Source organism: Coffea arabica, chromosome 1c, assembly GCF_036785885.1.
Source record: "Coffea arabica cultivar ET-39 chromosome 1c, Coffea Arabica ET-39 HiFi, whole genome shotgun sequence".
Taxonomy (NCBI): Eukaryota; Viridiplantae; Streptophyta; class Magnoliopsida; order Gentianales; family Rubiaceae; genus Coffea; species Coffea arabica.
Genome location: NC_092310.1, coordinates 27,515,621 through 27,539,401, shown reverse-complemented (window position 1 = coordinate 27,539,401; position 23,781 = coordinate 27,515,621). Strand labels below are relative to the sequence as shown.

At 39.5% G+C, this 23,781-nt stretch overlaps 1 long non-coding RNA gene across 1 annotated transcript in view; it reads right to left on the bottom strand.

Moving 5' to 3' along the window:
• Positions 1-560: 560 nt before the first annotated feature.
• LOC140006419 (uncharacterized) overlaps positions 561-23,781 on the bottom strand; it is an 84,591-nt gene continuing 61,370 nt past the window's right edge. The window contains exon 2 of the long non-coding RNA XR_011814029.1: positions 561-1,027. This is a non-coding gene — a long non-coding RNA (uncharacterized lncRNA). The remainder of the gene's footprint in view (positions 1,028-23,781) is intronic.

Sequence of the window (23,781 nt, the reverse complement as noted above, 5' to 3'; positions counted from 1 at the left end):
CATTTATAATTCCAATAATTTATACTATTAACCAATTTAACTACCAAAATTCTTGTTTTCATTCCCATAAATTTTGAACATGTACTTATAATTAATTACATACACTTATTCATATTCTCATGTACATGGTTACAACAAACTTCGATATGAAAAATATAAAATTTTATTCACATAACAAGTGAATTTATTTTATACCCACAATCAGTGTTACTCGTTTTTAAATTTTGTTTACATAACACACATCGCTACTTTCTCTTTTTGTCAATTATTGTAGATTTTATAAAATATAAATTAGTCTAAATCAACAATTGCTATTCTTTGGTAGATTATAGATTGTAATTGTTTTTGTCTATTAAAAATCTAAACACAAAAGCAAATAAAAGCACCAATAAAATATTTTAATTTTTTAAAATCAGAATATAGAATCAAGTGGAGTGATAAAAACAAAATATGTGACGATCCCACCTACTTCTAGGGCGTACCCTAAAAGTTAGCGGACCGCCTGCCTAATTCTCGTCAGGGCTCACTTACTTACCTTAACTTCAGAGATAACATTACCATTGAACAACTGAACATTCACTCTTAAGTACAACTCCAATCAGCTTGAAACATAAATTTGTCTAATAAAAGAAACAAAATACATGTTCTAAACATCCATTCTTAATGTCACACAAACTCAAAACAAAAGATTCAACCATCTCAAAATACGAAAGAAACCATGACTATACTATATACACACGGTAACAGATCTTCCCAAAATAACTTTCTAATTCAATCCAATCACTCTTCAATCTCCAACTTCTGTAGGGAAAACAAAGCTAAAAGGTTGAGTTAAAGCTCAGTGAGGTTCCACACAAGCAACAATCAATTAAACACTTAAACAAGTAGCAAAATTAAACAATTAAGGAAACACTTCACTGAATGAATTAGAGAACACTTCACTGAATAACCACTTTTAAAAGGATATGGTGCTCGCATTAGAGCCACTTCAATGCACTACACACTCCACCCAACTCCTCCGTATAACCTCCAAAACAATAAACACTTCCCTTGTAACATCCCGAATATTAGGAGGTTGTTTATGAAGAAAATATTAAAGTGTATTTATTTGGGTTTGATTTAAAACCTAATTTTGTTTTAAAAAGACTAGAAACCCTAATATTGTAGCCAAAAACCCTAGTTTACTTGTGACTAACCGGTTTTCCTAAATCTCTCATATTTTAATTGAAACCCTAATTTTAATTACTGGAATTGGAAAATTCCTCACGTTTTCTTAAAAATTTCTTTTTATTTGAAAATTATCATTTATTAAAGCCCTACCATCCAATTATTCCATGATAAGTGCAAATGAATCTAGAAAGTAGGGTTTTATTCTTCGGTTTCAAGTTTGGAGCAAAATTAGGGTTTTCGAGATTTTCCGCCGGATGAATTTTCGGTACAGAGTAAGGATTAAATTTGGAGATTAAAAGTGACTTTTAAGTGAAAAATAATATGTGATTAGTAGCAATGATATAAGGTTAGTGAATGGGAAGTAAAAACCCTAATACGTGTGTTTTTAAGAAAAACGGCGCGAACCGGCGGGTCCCGCGCACTACCGATTCAACGCACCACTTGACCACCACTTTCTTGCCATACAAGCTCATTAATATTTGAGCAAAATATCTCCTAAATTCCAGCTAAGCCTGACCGAAATTAATGGCTGAAAATACAAGAAAGAAAAAGAAAATTTTACTTGGTAAGGTTTGTGACAAGTGTCACACCCTTAGTGGCCATTGACCAAGACAATTGTTCAACCTTCTTATCTCCAAATTGGCTTCATTCACCTTCATTTTTCTGCCGAAGAGCCGTGAGAGGGAGAGAGAAAGACCAAGAGAGAAAACTTCTTCATTTCATCTTGAATTCAACAACTAAGTGAGAAATCAAACAAAACAAACCGATTAAACTTACCTTTGAGTGATTAGTTAGTGATTTGGGGTGAGATTTTTGAAAGAGAAGGCTTGGGCTACACTTAGTGAACTCTAGTCAAGGTAAGAAAGCTTATCTCTCTAAATTTTACTTTCAATCTTGTTAAATTAAGCTTAGCAACTTGATTTTGCGGTGGAATCATGGATATTATCATGTTTTGGAAGTTTCCCCTTTTATATGATGAACTAGGGCTTGAGGAATTTCTGCCCAATTTGTTGTATGATACTTGTATGTTGTAATTAAGGTTGTATAAGGTGTTTTGGTAGTGATTATACCAAGAAATTAAGGAAAGTTGCACTAAAAACTAAAAAAATTCCAGAATCTGGAAATTTTTCCCAACATTCTGTCTGAATTTGTAACTGTATGTTAGAGGCCGAATTGGCCTTAGGTCAAAGAAGGAAAGTTGTAGAGAATGGTATTTTATAGGTGTCTACAAAATTTCAGCTTTTTTCTAAAACATAAAAGTTGTAGTATTCTGACTTAGCTTTTAAATGCCTCTAAGAACACCTGATTCGGACTTTTGTACTCTGAGATATGACCATTACAGGGTAACGCGGTTATATAGCCGACGAATTTGTTTCTGGTTTAGTAATTTGAGGATTTGACTAAGTTACATTAGGAACTGGACTAAGTTACCTTCATGAACATTGTAGCCCTGTGTCTTAGCTTCGAAAAGACATAAGTTTTGCCTCAATCCGATAAGCGTAGCCTCGGATATGTTATTTCCGCATCCACACGTCAAATCTGTCTTGTGCTAGATTGTATTTTTGCACTTGTTATTATTGTGATTCTTATTCTTATGATATGATGAGCCTATGGAACGGCTTTTGACTTGAATTATGATATGTGTGACTTTGGGTTGTGGCTGAGGAAAAATAATGAAGCCTAAATGGCTGAAAAATTAGGTAAACACAAAGGGCATGCTGGCCAAATTTACGCTCGGAGACTACAGAACTATATTTGCAACTTGAGTAAGGATTAAGAGTGATTACTACTTGAGCCATCTAGGGTGCTTGAGTCTTCTTGTTCCGAGGTATATAAGTAAGGACTTGGCCGAACTTGTACCCTTGAGAAATGAAATAATGATTGCTCGGAGTATGTTTTCCTTATACTTTCGACTCACATGGCATTTTCAAGTATAAATGTTACAAAGTTTTATCGTTTAAAAAGCGAGCAAGTGTTTCACGACTACTCTCCAAGTGAATTCCAATTTCTTGATTTTTATTGAACGAAACGTCTAAGTTTCGAATCTTAGTCATGTTTCAAAGTTCTCAAACTGAGTTTTATCGCAGATTTGGACTCCGAACCCGGAGTATAACCTGAAAGTGACCAGTAAAGGCACTATATCTTTTGCTGAGTGCTTTCAAATACCGAATTGCACTAGATACTTGAACTTGATACGTGACCAATATGATTACATGTTATATACGTGAATTGTTAGGGCAAGCGTGTACTTTATCGCACTTGCCCTTACGAGATATACTTGTTTATTGTTGCAATTGACTTGATATACTTGTTTATGATGCGCGCATTTCCTGGAATTCCGAAAACCCTGTGGCGAGTTACTCTAGTCGAGCCGGCAAGGGCTTGGTCGATTGGGTAACGAACCCTGGGTCTCTTGTATTGTCGAGTGGAGTGATATCTCCTCGACTAATCGGTATACTCGAGTATTACCACCCGTGTTTCTTGAGGATTTTGGGCCCAGCTGGGGGTTTGAACGGTGGACGGAGAGTCGTGTAAGTGGTGTTCTACTGGATTGGTTACTTACTTGAAAGTTGACGGAGTGTCAACTACTACGTGATGAAGCTTCTGGTAATGAAATGGGAATTTGGCTCCTGAGAGTCATCCGTATCCTTATACTTTGGAGTGATTATTGCTTATTGGATTATTGTTGCTTGTGAAAAACTTCTACACTCGCTCATTTTAAGATTGCTACTTGACGTGTTATTGCTCACATTTATGAACTCTTCATGCTCGTTACTTTGCTATATCGAAAACTTGTACTTATAAATAATGGTCAATTTGCTATTTGGAACCTCACTGGACTTTTAGCTCATTCCACTCCATTTGTTTCCCTTTCAGGGGTACGAGCGAGGTGTGAGATATGTAAAGTCTAGCATAGACTAGTTGTTTGATTTTTGACTTGTACTTGGATTGTATACGTATTGAACTAGTTTGGTGTATTGAGACTTTGTACCTCGATTTCTATCAATGTAAATTATAAGCTTGAATTGTGAATGTTATTTATGGTTCATGGATGTGTGTACATGACTCGATTGAGATAGTGAGTGAGTCCTGGCGAGAGCTAGGCAGGCGGTCCGCCGAACCCTTTGGTACGCCTTAGGGGGAGGTGGGGTAGTCACAGGTGGTATCAGTGCTCCTTTTGAGCTCGTGCCGGGAGAAGGTTCTCGGACTGTGGGAATTGACTTGTTAAGTGTGGAACGATTGTCTATTGTTGGGGACTTTAGATATGTATGTTGGGTAGGAATCTCTAATGTAGACACCAAATTTTGAATAATTTGTATGTGGCATCTACTTCATGATTTTGTTTTTTTTTTTAGATCGCTTGCATTTAGTTCATTATTGTGTGTTTTGCATTTCTAGTTGTTTTTTTTATTTTAGTTTTAGTCATTTTGCCCTTTCAGTTTGTCTATTCATTTTTGTTTTGTCATTTTAGGTTTTTAATCACTTTTAAGTTTTAGATTTTAGTTTTTAGTTTTTAGTTTTTTTAGTTTTTAAGTTTATAGAGTTTTTAGAAAGAAAAGAAAAATCATTTTAGTCATTTTGTTTTTATTCAATGCTTTCTTGAAAGAAAAATGAAAATACAAAAGGCACACATAGGAGCCATCGGATGGCCAGGGAAAAGAGGGTTTAAGGGGGATGATTTCCAACCATTGAACATAGGGTTTTGGGGGTGTTTAGTTGATATAAAGGGAGAAGAAAGTAGTAGCCGAACAGGGGGTTTTTTTTGGGAGAGCATCGACAAGCTGAAAGGAAAAAACTGAGCAAGGGTTTTCACGGCTAAAAAAACTGGAGAGGTCTGAGTGAGGGACACAGCTAAAAATCAGGAGGGAATTTTACAGGGAGTGACGATTATAGACAGAAAGGGGAAGAGAGGGAATTGAAAGGAGGAGCAGGAGTTGCGGCTGCATCCGTAGGAGGAAGACCGACGTGAGGAAGAGACTAGGAGGCTTGTTTTTCCAGAAGTTCCATAGAAGTTTGATGCCGGCTCATTCCTTCTGACTTCAGCCCTGTCAAAAATCTCTATCAGGTCAAGATGAACCATGTTTTATCAGTGTCGAGCTTGATGATTGGTGAAGTCCGTGAGTTAAGTTGGTAGATAATCAGGTTTTTCTTTCTTTTTTTTTTGTTTTGTACATTGTTCACGAGCGGGAGCTGCGAACTTACTAAAAAAACAGAAAAAAAGTGGCAGAATTTTCTTGCAGAGGTTTTGTGTGCTTGAATGTTCAATTTCTGTGATTTTGAATGCTCAATATCAGTCCTTGGCTGTTTGGTTGAGAAGCTGTCTGTGTTGAATGAAGATTGGCACCTGATGAACATCACAAGCGTAGTTAACTGTAGCTAAAAATACAGGTTGCTGTTTCGATGATGGCATGATCTTTTGTATGAGTTTTTTTGATGTTCAAGCATAATGATCTTGCTTTATTGCATGGTCTCTTGTTGGTTTGGAGTTTTGTAGGATTGGGTGATGAATCTACATATTCATTGGAACTCATGAAATGCTTCATGCGCATGTTAGTTGCAACAGAAAGAAATCAGCCGAATGCATGAGTTTCGTTGTGTCTTTTGTATGAGTTTCATCTTACGTTTTGCTTGTTTAGATGTTGAAGTTCTATATTCGGTTGTTTAATCTAGAGTTTTGATGTTTGGTGGGTAAGGTTTAGATCAAAATTGAGCGTGGGGATTGAAATTTGCGTTTGGAATTTAAAGTTGCAGCAAGCATTTCCTTTCTGTTGTCTACCTCGTGAAATTTGCATGTTTTTGCATGAAAATAATTTCAAAAATTGCATTCCAACCCCTCAAATCCCCCTTTGTCCTACTATGGCCCGATTAGGTGTTTGTTCTTACAATTAGGTCCTAAAACACTTGCACTTTAACCCCCTAAGTTCCCTCTTGTCTTGTTATGGTCCAATTAGTTGAGTAATTTAATCAATTGTGTCATTCTAGAATTTTAATTGTTCTTGACATGCTTTGATATGATTTTGGGTAAAACTTTTAGTGAGTTTAGAATGATTTTGTAGATTTTAATAACCTTTATAGACTTATAGCTTTGATTTGAAACTTTAGTGGAATGTTGAATTTTGCCTTTCTATTGTAAGATGGGGTTTTTATTCATTTCTTGTGAATTTTATCATTTGATTGGAGGTCTCACTTTAGGTCCTTGCTTTTGTTGCATTTTAATCACTCAAGTCCCCTTGTTCACCGTGGCCTCAAAGTTTGGAAAAATCAAATCCATTTTGCCTTTCTTGAGCTTAATCCTATGTTTGCCTATTTTATGTGACTTTTTGGGATACATTTATTTTGGGTTTTAGATCATAATTGTGGCTTAAATAATTTTAGTTGGTTTGTTATCTTGTTGGGCTTAGATTTATGTTTGGCTAATGATATTTAGTTGGGTTTGTGTAAGAGGGTTTAATTCATTTTTGGGTTTTTGGCTTGGGCTAGAGGGTCATGGTCCATGTGTTTTGGTTGGCTAATTTTTGGGCCAAAATAATACTAGCCCACTCGTTTTTTCCTTGGACTTCCGATTGGGCCAAGTGATCTTGGCCCAAGAAGGGTGACAATGGCCCATTCCCTTTTGTTTTGGGATTTCCGATTGGGCTTGGAAGCTTTGGCCCAAACAAATAAAGGAAATGGCCCAATGGTTTGGTCCATTAAGAAGCCAGGAAACAATTTTGTAAATCAGTCCCTGAATTTCTCCTTAACTGTGCTGTGGCCTTGGATATTTTCAACTTCTTTCAATTGGATCCTTAGTTTAATTGCAAATAGGTCCCTGAACTTTATTTTACTTTAATTTTGGTCCCAAAATTTTGTCAATCTTTGCAATCAGGTCCTTTCTTCTTTTGACTTCTTAAATGTGGATTGTTGACATGATTTAATTGATTCAAATTCATGCTTATTTTTATCTTTTGTGATTATTTAAGTGGTACCTTGACCTCTTTATTATTTTGGAGGGTAAGTTAGTAATTTCACTACGTTAGGGCGTCGCTTCAAGGGAGGTACACTCTATTCTCCATTTGCACTTCATTTGACCCTACGTGCTCCTACGTGTTATGTGAATATGCATGCCTACTTCGCTTTCCTTACCTCCTTGCATGCATTTACTTGCTTTTACTTTTATTTAAGTTTTATGGGGTATGTGTACACCTCTTGGCTTGTAATAGATAGGGCTCGGAGAGCATCTTGTCCATTTCCCCTTCCCCTTTATGCTTTCATGGGGTATGTGTACACCTCTTGGCTTGTAATAGATAGTGCTCGGAGAGCATCTGGTCCATTTCCCTTTCCCCTTGGTTGCTTGCTTTTGTTGTTACATGTTAAATTGCTTTATTAGGCTCTTGCATCTAGTCGAGCATGCTAAGTGCTACGTGTTATGTGTTTACGAGCGTTTTGGCATGTCTACTCACTTTTTGTAGTATAGATGAATGTGATGGATGAATGTACGTTTCCGTTAGTCCAATGCTAGTCGGAATTCATAGAATGGGCTAGTCCAACGCTAGACCCTTAGGGATTTCCTCTCGTTAGTACATGTGTGCATGTTCATTACATGTCATGCATTCTTGTTAGTTTTATCATTTTGCATGCCCCTCGAACCCCTTTTCCCTCCATTTTAGGATTTTTGCATTTCATGCTAGTTATAGGGTTCATTTGCTTGAGAGTTCCCTTAAATATGGGATATAGACGAGTGTGGCTTTTTCTAAAGCCTTAGCACGCTTATATCCTCTCTATACAAGGGCAAATTGAGTCACGATTTAGGTCTCCCCGTCCCAATATGCATGAATTCCCTAGGCTCATGCATTCTAAGTCCACTCCATCATTACACTTTCACTTTTCCTCCCATTTTGCACACATGCACCTTTGTGTTTCTTCACTTGCACACGAGCACTTTTATCATTACTTGCACACATGCACTTCATATTATCATTTCACATACCATACCTTGCCCACTCACGTGCACATTTTCATTTACATATTTATTTTCTTTTATTACTTTTTCAAACTCATGTCTTCATATTGCACACATGCATTCCATTCATTTGCATCCCATTTGCATTATTCGTGACTTCTTCAAAGGATCGATATTGGGCTTCACAATTAATGTGATTGGCACCACTCAACCTTTGAAGGGAAATTTCCCCCAATCCCCCTAGGTCTAGGGTTTGCATTCATGTAGGGCACCCAAATGTAATAAATTCTTTGGTTAAAACAAGAAAATCTTTGATTAAATCAACGCAACTAACCTTGGCTAGGTCAAAGGGGTGCCTTGGATTTTATTCTTGCCTTCCCCTTTGTCAAATGTGACTCCCGAACCTTTTTCTTTGGTTTACGTGGATTAGGAGTCGTTTAAAAGGGGTTTTCTTACTACTTTTTCCTATTTTTCTTTAAAATCCATTTTTTAGGTGACTTGGTACACCTTAACTCATTACCAAGTGGCGACTCCAATTGTTTCAAAAAAAACTCTTTTTAAACCACATTTTGGGTCAAATCGTCGCATTCTCAAACCCCTATTTAGACCCATTTTTCTTTTCAATCACAATTCATTTTTCAATCACAAGAATACATTTTTTTTAAAAATTCATTTATTTATTTATCAAAAAAAAATGGGGCGCGACATCTAATACGGGTGATTTGCTCTTGAGCCTGGCCAGCTTGAGTGGTGAATTATCATATTTTCATATTCTTGTCCCCGAATACCAAAGAGTGACATCTTTACGATCAGTTGAGATCTCGTATAATATTCGGATAAGGTTGGATGGTGAAAGCAAAGGAGTCTGGACTTAAAAAATATTGAAGATATTCATGGGATTTGGGATCCTTCTTATTCACGTTTTTCGAGCCTTGATTAAGTGTAGTGCCTGAGCGATACCTTGGGTTAATGCTCTATAAGTTATGTGACTTGTTTTGATCGAATGTGTTGTATTGCCTTGTTTTATGATTTGCAATATTCTGTTTTATGTTGTTTATATTTATATAGTTACTTAGTGGTTATATTCTATCATTAATTAGTTGGTTATATTGCTATAGTTGGTTAGCTGCGAAACATGGAAGATCAAAGAAGTCGGACCAAGAAAATTAACCGAGAACGCGGTTCTAGGTGAGGCCGTGAAGGTGAACAAGCACAGGAACCGGTGCCAGAATCGAGAGAAGAGAGAGAGGCAACGGTTGACCCACAACCTGAACCCCAGGCTGCAGGGGAAGATCAAGTGGCAACTGCCATTCAACAGATGACTAACATTCTGGCTCGGTTAGTGGAACAACAGGGTCAAGCCCCTGTAAACCAACCTAGAGACCCTGATATGGGGCAGGATAAAGCTTTGGAGAGATTCCAAAAGTTCTCCCCACCCAAGTTTTTAGGAGGGCCAGACCCGTATGAGGCTGAGAAATGGCTGGAGGCCATGATAAATATCTTTGCTGCCCTAAACTATACTGAGGAGAGACAAGTCCAATTTGCTGTATTTCAGTTTGAGGGGCCAGCTAGGGCTTGGTGGAATGTAGTGAGGGCCAAGTGGGAGAGAGAGGGAACTGCCTGGACTTGGCTAAACTTTGTACGGGACTGCAATGAAAAATACCTTCCACCCATCGTCCAGGAGAAGAGAGAGGACGAATTCATTAAACTCCGTCAGGGGATGTTGAGTGTAACTGAGTATGAGACTCAGTTTACAAAGTTGTCCAAATTTGCTCCCGAACTGATAGCTACGGAACAAAGAAAAGTACGGAGGTTCATACAAGGACTGAACGTGGAGTTACAAGAAGCCTTAGCGGCGGTCCAAATTAATACATTCACAGAGGTTCTGGAGAAAGCCTTGAGGATAGAGACTGCTAGGGCACAAGTGAGAGCTTTTCATGCAAAAAGGAGAGGTGCGCCTGGTGGAAGTCAAAGGCAAGGACAAAGTGATTTAGATATGCCACCTTCTGAGATAGGTCGAGAAGATGGTAGTGAGAAAATTTCAAGGACGTCTAAGGAAAGTACTCCAAGAGGAGCTTCGCGTGGCTGGGGCCAAGCAAGAGGTGCCTCACAAGGAGGTCAGACCTCAACCCCTCAAGTACCTTGCGGGTACTGTGGGAAGGGCAATCACGTGGAGAGTGATTGTTGGCGAAAGGCAGGAAAATGTTTATGGTGTGGTAGCACCGAACACCAGCTTGAAACCTGTCCCCGTAGATCACGCCTAAACCCTGAACAAGCAAGTGTAGGAAGGACTAAGCCAAGAGTGCCAGCTAGAGCGTATGCCTTGAACCAACAGGCAGTACCTGAACCAACAGAGATAGTAGAAGGTACGATTCGTGATTTCTATTGTTTCCCTAAGTTTTGGCTATAGTGAGACCTAGGAGCCGGAAATGAATATATAAGGGAAATACCCTACGTTATTCGAAGTGCATGTATGAATTTCGAGGACGAAATTCTTTTAAGGAGGGGAGATTGTAACATCTCGAATATTAGGAGATTGTTTGTGAAGAAAATATTAAAGTGTATTTCTTTGGGTTTGATTTAAAACCTAATTTTGTTTTAAAAAGACTAGAAACCCTAATATTGTAGCCAAAAACCCTAGTTTACTTGTGACTAACCGGTTTTTCTAAATCTCTCATATTTTAATTGAAACCCTAATTTTAATTACTGGAATTGGAAAATTCCTCACGTTTTCTTAAAAATTTCTTTTTATTTGAAAATTATCATTTATTAAAGCCCTACCATCCAATTATTCCATGATAAGTGCAAATGAATCTAGAAAGTAGGGTTTTATTCTTCGGTTTCAAGTTTGGAGCAAAATTAGGGTTTTCGCGATTTTCCGCCGGATGAATTTTCTGTACAGAGTAAGGATTAAATTTGGAGATTAAAAGTGACTTTTAAGTGAAAAATAATATGTGATTAGTAGCAATGATATAAGGTTAGTGAATGGGAAGTAAAAACCCTAATACGTGTGTTTTTAAGAAAAACGGCGCGAACCGGCGAGTCCCGCGCACTACCGATTGAACGTACCACTTGGCCACCACTTTCTTGCCATACAAGCTCATTAATATTTGAGCAAAATATCTCCTAAATTCCAGCTAAGCCTGACCGAAATTAATGGCTGAAAATACAAGAAAGAAAAAGAAAATTTTACTTGGTAAGGTTTGTGACAAGTGTCACACCCTTAGTGGCCATTGACCAAGACAATTGTTCAACCTTCTTATCTCCAAATTGGCTTCATTCACCTTCATTTTTCTGCCGAAGAGCCGTGAGAGGGAGAGAGAAAGACCAAGAGAGAAAACTTCTTCATTTCATCTTGAATTCAACAACTAAGTGAGAAATCAAACAAAACAAACCGATTAAACTTACCTTTGAGTGATTAGTTAGTGATTTGTGGTGAGATTTTTGAAAGAGAAGGCTTGGGCTACACTTAGTGAACTCTAGTCAAGGTAAGAAAGCTTATCTCTCTAAATTTTACTTTCAATCTTGTTAAATTAAGCTTAGCAACTTGATTTTGTGGTGGAATCATGGATATTATCATGTTTTGGAAGTTTCCCCTTTTATATGATGAACTAGGGCTTGAGGAATTTCTGCCCAATTTGTTGTATGATACTTGTATGTTGCAATTAAGGTTGTATAAGGTGTTTTGGTAGTGATTATACCAAGAAATTAAGGAAAGTTGCACTAAAAACTAAAAAAATTCCAGAATCTGGAAATTTTTCCCAACATTCTGTCCGAATTTGTAACTGTATGTTAGAGGCCGAATTGGCCTTAGGTCAAAGAAGGAAAGTTGTATAGAATGATATTTTATAGGTGTCTACAAAATTTCAGCTCAATCGGAGCAACGTAGGTTGCGAAACATCCAAAATACCCTTACTGTTTTAAGTTTTTCCCCAGCAGTCCGTGTGATCAGTTTGTCCAGTTCATCACGTTTTTTGACTACGATTCGTACTGATTTAGCTTTTTGCTAAAACATGAAAGTTGTAGTATTCTGACTTAGCTTTCAAATTCCTCTAAGAACACCTGATTCGGACTTTTGTACTCTGAGATATGACCATTACAGGGTAATGCGGTTATATAGCTGACGAATTTGTTTCTGGTTTAGTAATTTGAGGATTTGACTAAGTTACATTAGGAACTGGACTAAGTGACCTTCATGAACATTGTAGCCCTGTGTCTTAGCTTCGAAACGACATAGGTTGCGCCTCAATTCGATAAGCGTAGCCTCGGATATGTTATTTCCGCATCCACACGTCAAATCTGTCTTCTGCTAGATTGTATTTTTGCACTTGTTATTATTGTGATTCTTATTCTTATGATATGATGAGCCTATGGAACGGCTTTTGACTTGAATTATGATATGTGTGACTTTGGGTTGTGGCTGAGGAAAAATAATGAAGCCTAAATGGCTGAAAAATTAGGTAAACACAAAGGGCATGCTGGCCAAATTTACGCTCGGAGACTAGAGAACTATATTTGCAACTTGAGTAAGGATTAAGAGTGATTACTACTTGAGCCATCTAGGGTGCTTGAGTCTTCTTGTTCCGAGGTATATAAGTAAGGACTTGGCCGAACTTGTACCCTTGAGAAATGAAATAATGATTGCTCGGAGTATGTTTTCCTTATACTTTCGACTCGCATGGCATTTTCAAGTATAAATGTTACAAAGTTTTATCGTTTAAAAAGCGAGCAAGTGTTTCACGACTACTGTGACGACCCCACTTCTCCCAAGGGCGAACCCAAGGGTATCGGCGGGCCGCCTGCCTAGCTCGCGCCAGGACTCAAACCTTAAAGCGATAAAAACCAGAAAATCCAAAAGAGTACCTTACATACTATATACAAATCCCAAAAAGGTTATAATTACATTCTCCAAAAGTACCTGCTCAAACTATTACACCCTTATAATTACAACCAAAACTAAAAGGTAGACCCTAAGGAGGGTCCTTATACAAACCACCACAATAAAAACAAACATCCTAATTGTCCAACTATGACAAACCAATACTAGTGCAAGTGCCCATAAGTCCCCGCGTCGGCCCCTGCTAAGGAAAACAAAAGGAATGGGGTAAGCTATATGCTTAGTAAGTAAACAGGGGCAAAAGCGTAAATGTCACGTAACCACAGTTACTCAATAAGAGTAAAGCAAAAGAAGAAAAGTAACATCACATAATAAGGATACAGGTGGCTCCAAAGCCAAGTCGTTGCCATGCGTGACCTCCTGTCGACACTCCGTCGACCATACATAAGGTCCGTAGAACTCCACTTGTACACCCACCGAACACCTTATCACCCTCACTGGCCAGTCACCTCACAAACTTGCCCAGGCGAACGAAATCACAAACTTAAGCTTGAGTCACAAGCTCGGGTCACAAAATTGGTTCACATACTCAGCGAACCGGGTTCACAAACTTGGTGACATCAAACCAAGTTGGACTGACTTCGACCAAGCCCTAACCGGCTCGAATAGTCCATCTAGGTATTGAGTTCAACCTCAAACTCACAAAATTCACAAAATTATTCAAAAGTCACCTTGAGCCAGCAGCTCAAGGGTTTTAGTTCCAAAATTGCTCATATACATAAGCCATGTACAAATATGTGTGCAAATTAGGGTTTAGAGCGAGTGCGATAAAGTACACCCTCGTCTAAGTACCCTCTTCATACATATCGAAACACATAAGCAACTAACATACAAAAGCGGCCTGAATACTTACTCCAAATACAAAAGTAGTACAAAAGCGGAAATCACTTCGTTGGTTGGCTAGTAGTGGGCCCCACCGGCTCCGCCTAGTTCACCACCGTCTGAAATCGAAGATTGTGTCACAATATATCACAAACAGCTACTCACACACGTAAAACAAGCAAAATGGCAAAATTGGCACGCGCAAGTGCGAAAACGGCATAAAGGGGCACACGCGCGTGCGCGGAACGGCAAACGGGACGGCCAAATCGGCCATCTTAAACCGTTTTGGTCGAAAGTTAGGCTAGGAGTGTCGGATCAAGGTGAACGAGATACCGTTTCGAAGCTAAGAGGAAGGGCTACAATTATCATGAAGATATCTCAACCCAGATCTCAATAGGTATAGGTCAAAAAGGCACGAAATAGTGCCAGCTGTTTCATGGCAAGTTACCAAACATGCCCTGTTTGCAAGGCCGTAACTCACGGCTCAGAAATCGAAATCAAGAAATTCCAAAGGCGTTAGAAAGCTGAGACATAAGGCTAAAACTTTGATGTTTTGGCCAAGACCTGAATCCACTCAGAACAGAACGAAAATCGAGTGTCAACGTACCCGTCAGAACTGTCCAAATACAAGGCAGTTCTGACGAGCGTTATTGTTTTGATCATAACAGGAGCTACGGAACTCGGTTTTCGACGTACTTTATACCGTTTCGAAGCTGAGACCAAGATCTAAATTTCTTATGAAGGAGCCGACACCCAGGTCGTATGGAATCAGAACGGAAAAATGCACGGCAGAAACTGAAATGCAAAACGTACACAAACGGACGTCTAAAACAGGTCTGAGGGTTTTGTCTATAACTCGGAATACATTAATCTGTTTGACCTGTAATTTTACAGGTAAATTCAGCACTTAAAAGGCTACAACGTTGAAGAAGGCCACTTAACCCAGTTTCGAGTGTAACTAGGTCAAAACTGTAAGATACTAAACCAGAATCGTAAAACAGGTGAACAAACCGCAACCTGGTGCAAACAGCATAACTCAGCCTACTTAAGTCCAAATTCAGAAATTTCAAAGGCATACGAAAGCTTAGAAACAGGGCTACATTTCATCAGAAGACTAGAACAACCAATTCTGAAGTAATCCTATCCAAAATCACCAATTACAAGTGCAGTTCTTACATTCGGACAAAACCAGAACAGCAAGGGTATTTTCAACTTTTCTCACTCTACGCTACTCCGATTGACCTGAAATTTTTCAGGCACCTATAAAATGTCATTTCCTACAACTTTCATGTTTTAAACCAAGGCCAATTCGGCCTCTATCTAGGACCAAAATATTCAGACAGAATGAAGAACCAAGAAACCCCAATTTTCCAGATTTCATTCAAAACAGAAATCACTTGCAATCTTCCACTTTTTCCACCATCTAGCATCATTACATACCATTTCCAACCATCATATATAGCCACACAATCATGCTTATATTAAAACAGGAAAAATCCCAATAAATATAAAACTTCACTAAATCATCCACAAATCAAGATATAAACCATAATTTTTCATCTCTTAACACCACTAAGCATGAATTAAGCTTCATTAGGTGAAGGAGAGAGTTCATTCATTACTCACCTAGTAAAACAAGAGAGAGGGAGTTGCTTGTCACCTTAGCTTCCACAAACACTTCACCAATCAACTTACTAATACCAAATGAAGAGGTTTTATGGAAGGAATTCAAGATTAACCGGTTAGTTTATGAGATTGAGCAAGATTAGGACAAGGAATTGAGAGAGATTTTTCTTTCTTCCTTTGGAGAGAATTTCGGCCAAGAGAGAGAAAAGAATGAGGAAGATTAAGCTTCATTTGTCTTATAAGAAGGTTGGAAAAAATAAGAATTAATTCTAGCCACAAGTTTGGTTAACACTTGGTTGAATCACAACCACACAATTTTCTCTCTCTTGTTGCATTTTGAACCACTAATTTTCGGCCAATAAGAAGCTAAGAGGGGGGAAGATATTTTGCTCTATTAGTGGTAAACTTGCATGGCAAGTAAGTGGTGGTCAATTGGTGCGTTCAATCGGTAATGCGCGGGACCCGCCGGTTCGCGCCGTTTTTTCTTAAAACACACGTACTAGGGTTTTTACTTCCTATTCACTAATCTTATCTTATTGCTCCTAATTACATATTATTTCTCACTTAAAATTCACTTTTAATCACCAAATTTGATCCTTTTTCCGTACCAAAATTTCATCCGGCGAAAATCACAAAAACCCTAATTTTGCTCCAATGCTGAAACCGAAGAGTGAAACCCTACTTTCTAGGCTCACTTGCACTTATTATGGAACAATTGGATAGTAGGGCTTTAAATCTTAATCCCTACATAGGGTTTTCGAAATACTCCTAAAACCAAACGTTACCGCCCAGCTAATGAATATATCAACGTAGAACGGACTGGGGCCTCACAATCTCCCCCACTTAGAACAATTTCGTCCTCGAAATTTTTCTATGAACGGAACCTATCGAATCTAAAGTAACCAGTGGCCTGTACCTTCTTCGTCCTCAGAAGAAACGAGGCTTTTCATTCCAGTCCCTTCTCTATTTGACGGTCCAGGGTCGGTCTGGGTTGGCTGCTGGGTTCCTTTCTTTTCACGCAATAAACTAGGGCAATTAGCAATCCGATGCTCGGTGCTCCCGCAACGCAGACACCTTCCATCCTTTTTCCAGCAATCCACCTCCATATGGTTGGATTTTCTACAGTAGCTACAAAATGAGAAAGCGATTGGGGTCTGATCCTCTTGTGAGACATCATGCAGTGGTCCTTCTCCACTTGGGTTTCCTCCCGGAGTATCCTCCTTAAGTGTCTCCAAAATTTTCACACCCCTTACTCCACGACCCTTCTTAGCGATTGGCCTACCTCGCTTACACTGTTCTGGCCTTTTATCTCTTTTCTTTGCATGGAAGATATTTACTTGTGGCCTTGCAATTCCTGTCCTTTGAGCTTCCTCTGGAAACCCCATAGCAGTAGTGTTTTGTGCCATTGTTAAGGCCTCCTCAGAAATCCCTTCGTATTTCCTTTTTAGCTCCAAGTTCTGGTGCAAGAGCTCAATCTTTTCTGAATACTCGTGCTTCCATCGCCCTTCCCAGTATGCGGCTAGTCTCCTTTGGACCTCTATTTCGTCTCGAAGAACTGCAATTTCCTTATACATCTCGACCCCATGTGCCATCTCACGGAGTTGCTGGACCTTCGATAGTAGCCTGCTGGCCAAAACAATGGGTCATAATAAATTCCTAAATACCAATGACACTCTCGGTCCCTGGTTTTGTTCAGTGGTTGTTTCCCCTTTTTCTGGACTCTTGGCCCCGCTTGGCTCCACGGCCACGACCATGTCCGCGACTACGTCTTCCCTCTATGTTTTTTTTTTCTTCCAAAGAGTACTTTAATAAATGAAATACGCAAATAAACTTATACGCACATAACACGCCATATTAAGGAGACAGATAATCAATTACACAAATACATATCAAATTGGATAGATAACCATGTACACACACACACATACTAACATCATGTAGTAACTATATACGGGCGAGTCAAAAGAAAAGGTGAAATCGTCCCAGTCTCAAATAAATAACCCCGTCCGATCTATCACGTTACTTTCTATCCAAACTAGACGTCCATTGACCTCTTGTGCTCATTCTAGTCAGACAAAGCCTGTTCATGTTTCCAAAATGAAATTTCAAGTACTTAACGCTGCCTCAACTTTAGAGTACTCGGGCACAAGAATCCGAAATAAGATAATTCACATCTCGAGCTGGCCAGTCCCAAGAGTAAACTATCTACAATCGAAATTCCTACCCGACGTACCTATTTATGATCCTCAAATACCACGGAAAAATTAAAGGCCCATAACATTTGCAATTCACAGCTTATGCTCGAACGAGCACTTAGTCCTTCATATTTATTCACCACTTAGTCCAGGCTCACTCCGCGCAGAGACCACGCGAAGCAGCTATATATTTTATCCCTCAATTACTTAACTTTCATATCAAATCAAATCCCACAGTCCGGCATCCTAAACTTCAAGCCTAGGATACACTACAGAGATCTGAAGCCTAAGCTCTGATACCAACTGTGACGACCCCACTTCTCCCAAGGGCGAACCCAAGGGTATCGGCGGGCCGCCTGCCTAGCTCGCGCTAGGACTCAAACCTTAAAGCGATAAAAACCAGAAAATCCAAAAGAGTACCTTACATACTATATACAAATCCCAAAAAGGTTATAATTACATTCTCCAAAAGTACCTGCTCAAACTATTACACCCTTATAATTACAACCAAAACTAAAAGGTAGACCCTAAGGAGGGTCCTTATACAAACCACCACAATAAAAACAAACATCCTAATTGTCCAACTATGACAAACCAATACTAGTGTAAGTGCCCATAAGTCCCCGCGTCGGCCCCTGCTAAGGAAAACAAAGGAACGGGGTAAGCTATATGCTTAGTAAGTAAACAGGGGCAAAAGCGTAAATGTCACGTAACCACAGTTACTCAATAAGAGTAAAGCAAAAGCAGAAAAGTAACATCACATAATAAGGATACAGGTGGCTCCAAAGCCAAGTCGTTGCCATGCGTGACCTCCTGTCGACACTCCGTCGACCATACATAAGGTCCGTAGAACTCCACTTGTACACCCACCGAACACCTTATCACCCTCACTGGCCAGTCACCTCACAAACTTGCCCAGGCGAACGAAATCACAAACTTGAGCTTGAGTCACAAGCTCGGGTCACAAAATTGGTTCACATACTCAGCGAACCGGGTTCACAAACTTGGTGACCTCAAACCAAGTTGGACTGACTTCGACCAAGCCCTAACCGGCTCAAATAGTCCATCTTGGTATTGAGTTCAACCTTAAACTCACAAAATTCACAAAATTATTCAAAAGTCACCCTGAGCCACCAGCTCAAGGGTTTTAGTTCCAAAATTGCTCATATACATAAGCCATTGACAAATATGTGTGCAAATTAGGGTTTAGAGCGAGTGCGATAAAGTACACCCTCGTCTAAGTACCCTCTTCATACATATCGAAACACATAAGCAACTAACATACAAAAGCGGCCTGAATACTTACTCCAAATACAAAAGTAGTACAAAAGCGGAAATCACTTCGTTGGTTGGCTAGTAGTGGGCCCCACCGGCTCCGCCTAGTTCACCACCGTCTGAAATCGAAGATTGTGTCACAATATATCACAAACAGCTACTCACACACGTAAAACAAGCAAAACGGTAAAATTGGCACGCGCAAGTGCGAAAACGGCAAAAAGGGGCACACGCGCGCGCGCGGAACGGCAAACGGGACGGCCAAATCGGCCATCTTAAACCGTTTTGGTCGAAAGTTAGGCTAGGAGTGTCGGATCAAGGTGAGCGAGATACTGTTTCGAAGCTAAGAGGAAGGGCTACAATTATCATGAAGACATCTCAACCCAGATCTCAATAGGTATAGGTCAAAAAGGCACGAAATAGTGCCAGCTGTTTCATGGCAAGTTACCAAACATGCCCTGTTTGCAAGGCCGTAACTCACGGCTCAGAAATCGAAATCAAGAAATTCCAAAGGCGTTAGAAAGCTGAGACATAAGGCTAAAACTTTGATGTTTTGGCCAAGACCTGAATCCACTCAGAACAGAACGAAAATCGAGTGTCAACGTACCCGTCAGAACTGTCCAAATACAAGGCAGTTCTGACGAGCGTTATTGTTTTGATCATAACAGGAGCTACGGAACTCGGTTTTCGACGTACTTTATACTGTTTCGAAGCTGAGACCAAGATCTAAATTTCTTATGAAGGAGTCGACACCCAGGTCGTATGGAATCAGAACGGAAAAATGCACGGCTGAAACTGAAATGCAAAACGTACACAAACGGACGTCTAAAACAGGTCTGAGGGTTTTGTCTATAACTAGGAATACATTAATCTGTTTGACCTGAAATTTTACAGGTAGATTCAACACTTAAAAGGCTACAATGTTGAAGAAGGCCACTTAACCCAGTTTCGAGTGTAACTAGGTCAAAACTGTAAGATACTAAACCAGAATCGTAAAACAGGTGAACAAACCGCAACCTGGTGAAAACAGCATAACTCAGCCTACTTAAGTCCAAATTCAGAAATTTCAAAGGCATACGAAAGCTTAGAAACAGGGGTACATTTCATCAGAAGACTAGAACAACCAATTCTGAAGTAATCCTATCCAAAATCACCAATTACAAGTGCAGTTCTTACATTCGGACAAAACCAGAACAGCAAGGGTATTTTCAACTTTTCTCACTCTACGCCACTCCGATTGACCTGAAATTTTACAGGCACCTATAAAATGTCATTTCCTACAACTTTCATGTTTTAAGCCAAGGCCAATTCGGCCTCTATCTAGGACCAAAATATTCGGACAGAATGAAGAACCAAGAAACCCCAATTTTCCAGATTTCATTCAAAACAGAAATCACTTGCAATCTTCCATTTTTCCACCATCTAGCATCATTACATACCATTTCCAACCATCATATATAGCCACACAATCATGCTTATATTAAAACAGGAAAAATCCCAATAAATATAAAACTTCACTAAATCATCCACAAATCAAGATATAAACCATAATTTTTCATCTCTTAACACCACTAAGCATGAATTAAGCTTCATTAGGTGAAGGAGAGAGTTCATTCATTACTCACCTAGTAAAACAAGAGAGAGGGAGTTGCTTGTCACCTTAGCTTCCACAAACACTTCACCAATCAACTTACTAATACCAAATGAAGAGGTTTTATGGAAGGAATTCAAGATTAACCGGTTAGTTTATGAGATTGAGCAAGATTAGGACAAGGAATTGAGAGAGATTTTTCTTTCTTCCTTTGGAGAGAATTTCGGCCAAGAGAGAGAAAAGAATGAGGAAGATTAAGCTTCATTTGTCTTATAAGAAGGTTGGAAAAAATAAGAATTAATTCTAGCCACAAGTTTGGTTAACACTTGGTTGAATCACAACCACACAATTTTCTCTCTCTTGTTGCATTTTGAACCACTAATTTTCGGCCAATAAGAAGCTAAGAGGGGGGAAGATATTTTGCTCTATTAGTGGTAAACTTGCATGGCAAGTAAGTGGTGGTTAATTGGTGCGTTCAATCGGTAATGCGCGGGACCCGCCGGTTCGCGCCGTTTTTTCTTAAAACACACGTACTAGGGTTTTTACTTCCTATTCACTAATCTTATCTTATTGCTCCTAATTACATATTATTTCTCACTTAAAAGTCACTTTTAATCACCAAATTTGATCCTTTTTCCGTACCAAAATTTCATCCGGCGAAAATCACAAAAACCCTAATTTTGCTCCAATGCTGAAACCGAAGAGTGAAACCCTACGTTCTAGGCTCACTTGCACTTATTATGGAATAATTGGATAGTAGGGCTTTAAATCTTAATCCCTACATAGGGTTTTCGAAATACTCCTAAAACCAAACGTTACCGCCCAGCTAATGAATATATCAACGTAGAACGGACTGGGGCCTCACAACTACTCTCCAAGTGAATTCCAATTTCTTGATTTTTATTGAACGAAACGTCTAAGTTTCGAATCTTAGTCATGTTTCAAAGTTCTCAAATTGAGTTTTATCGCAGATTTGGACTTCGAACCCGGAGTATAACCTGAAAGTGACCAGTAAAGGCACTATATCTTTTGGTGAGTGCTTTCAAATACCGAATTGCACTAGATACTTGAACTTGATACGTGACCAATATGATTACATGTTATATACGTGAATTGTTAGGGCAAGCGTGTACTTTATCGCACTTGCCCTTACGAGATATACTTGTTTATTGTTGCAATTGACTTGATATACTTGTTTATGATGCGCGCATTTCCTGGAATTCCGGAAACCCTGTGGCGAGTTACTCTAGTCGAGCCGGCAAGGGCTTGGTCGATTGGATAACGAACCCTGGGTCTCTTGTATTGTCGAGTGGAGTGATATCTCCTCGACTAATCGGTATACTCGAGTATTACCACCCGTGTTTCTTGAGGATTTTGGGCCCAGCTGGGGGTTTGAACGGTGGACGGAGAGTCGTGTAAGTGGTGTTCTACTGGATTGGTTACTTACTTGAAAGTTGACGGAGTGTCAACTACTACGTGATGAAGCTTCTGGTTATGAAATGGGAATTTGGCTCCTGAGAGTCATCCGTATCCTTATACTTTGGAGTGATTATTGCTTATTGGATTATTGTTGCTTGTGAAAAACTTCTACACTCGCTCATTTTAAGATTGCTACTTGACGTGTTATTGCTCACATTTATGAACTCTTCATGCTCGTTACTTTGCTATATCGAAAACTTGTACTTATAAATAATGGTCAATTTGCTATTTGGAACCTCACTGGACTTTTAGCTCATTCCACTCCATTTGTTTTCCTTTCAGGGGTACGAGCGAGGTGTGAGATATGTAAAGTCTAGCATAGACTAGTTGTTTGATTTTTGACTTGTACTCGTGCTATTCCTCGAATGGAACATGTTGTACTTGGATTGTATACGTATTGAACTAGTTTGGTGTATTGAGACTTTGTACCTCGATTTCTATCAATGTAAATTATAAGCTTGAATTGTGAATGTTATTTATGGTTCAAGGATGTGTGTACATGACTCGATTGAGATAGTGAGTGAGTCCTGGCGAGAGCTGGACAGGCGGTCCGCCGAACCCTTTGGTACGCCTTAGGGGGAGGTGGGGTAGTCACAGGTGGTATCAGTGCTCCTTTTGAGCTCGTGCCGGGAGAAGGTTCTCGGACTGTGGGAATTGACTTGTTAAGTGTGGAACGATTGTCTATTGTTGGGGACTTTAGATATGTATGTTGGGTAGGAATCTCTAATACGGGTGATTTGCTCTTGAGCCTGGCCAGCTTGAGTGGTGAATTATCATATTTTCGGATTCTTGTCCCCGAATACCAAAGAGTGACATCTTTACGATCAGTTGAGATCTCGTATAATATTCGGATAAGGTTGGATGGTGAAAGCAAAGGCACAGGGAATGCGAGTAGGCTGGACTTAAAAAATATTGAAGATATTCATGGGATTTGGGATCCTTCTTATTCACGTGTTTCGAGCCTTGATTAAGTGTAGTGCCTGAGCGATACCTTGGGTTAATGCTCTATAAGTTATGTGACTTGTTTTGATCGAATGTGTTGTATTGCCTTGTTTTATGATTTAGAGGGGTTTATGATTTGCAATATTCTGTTTTATGTTGTTTATATTTATATAGTTACTTAGTGGTTATATTCTATCATTAATTAGTTGGTTATATTGCTATAGTTGGTTAGCTGCGAAACATGGAAGATCAAAGAAGTCGGACCAAGAAAATTAACCGAGAACGCGGTTCTAGGCGAGGCCGTGAAGGTGAACAAGCACAGGAACCGGTGCCAGAACTGAGAGAAGAGAGAGAGGCAACGGTTGACCCACAACCTGAACCCCAGGCTGCAGGGGAAGATCAAGTGGCAACTGCCATTCAACAGATGACTAACATTCTGGCTCGGTTAGTGGAACAACAGGGTCAAGCCCCTGTAAACCAACCTAGAGACCCTGATATGGGGCAGGATAAAGCTTTGGAGAGATTCCAAAAGTTCTCCCCACCCAAGTTTTTAGGAGGGCCAGACCCGTATGAGGCTGAGAAATGGCTGGAGGCCATGATAAATATCTTTGCTGCCCTAAACTATACTGAGGAGAGACAAGTCCAATTTGCTGTATTTCAGTTTGAGGGGCCAGCTAGGGCTTGGTGGAATGTAGTGAGGGCCAAGTGGGAGAGAGAGGGAACTGCCTGGACTTGGCTAAACTTTGTACGGGACTGCAATGAAAAATACCTTCCACCCATCGTCCAGGAGAAGAGAGAGGACGAATTCATTAAACTCCGTCAGGGGATGTTGAGTGTAACTGAG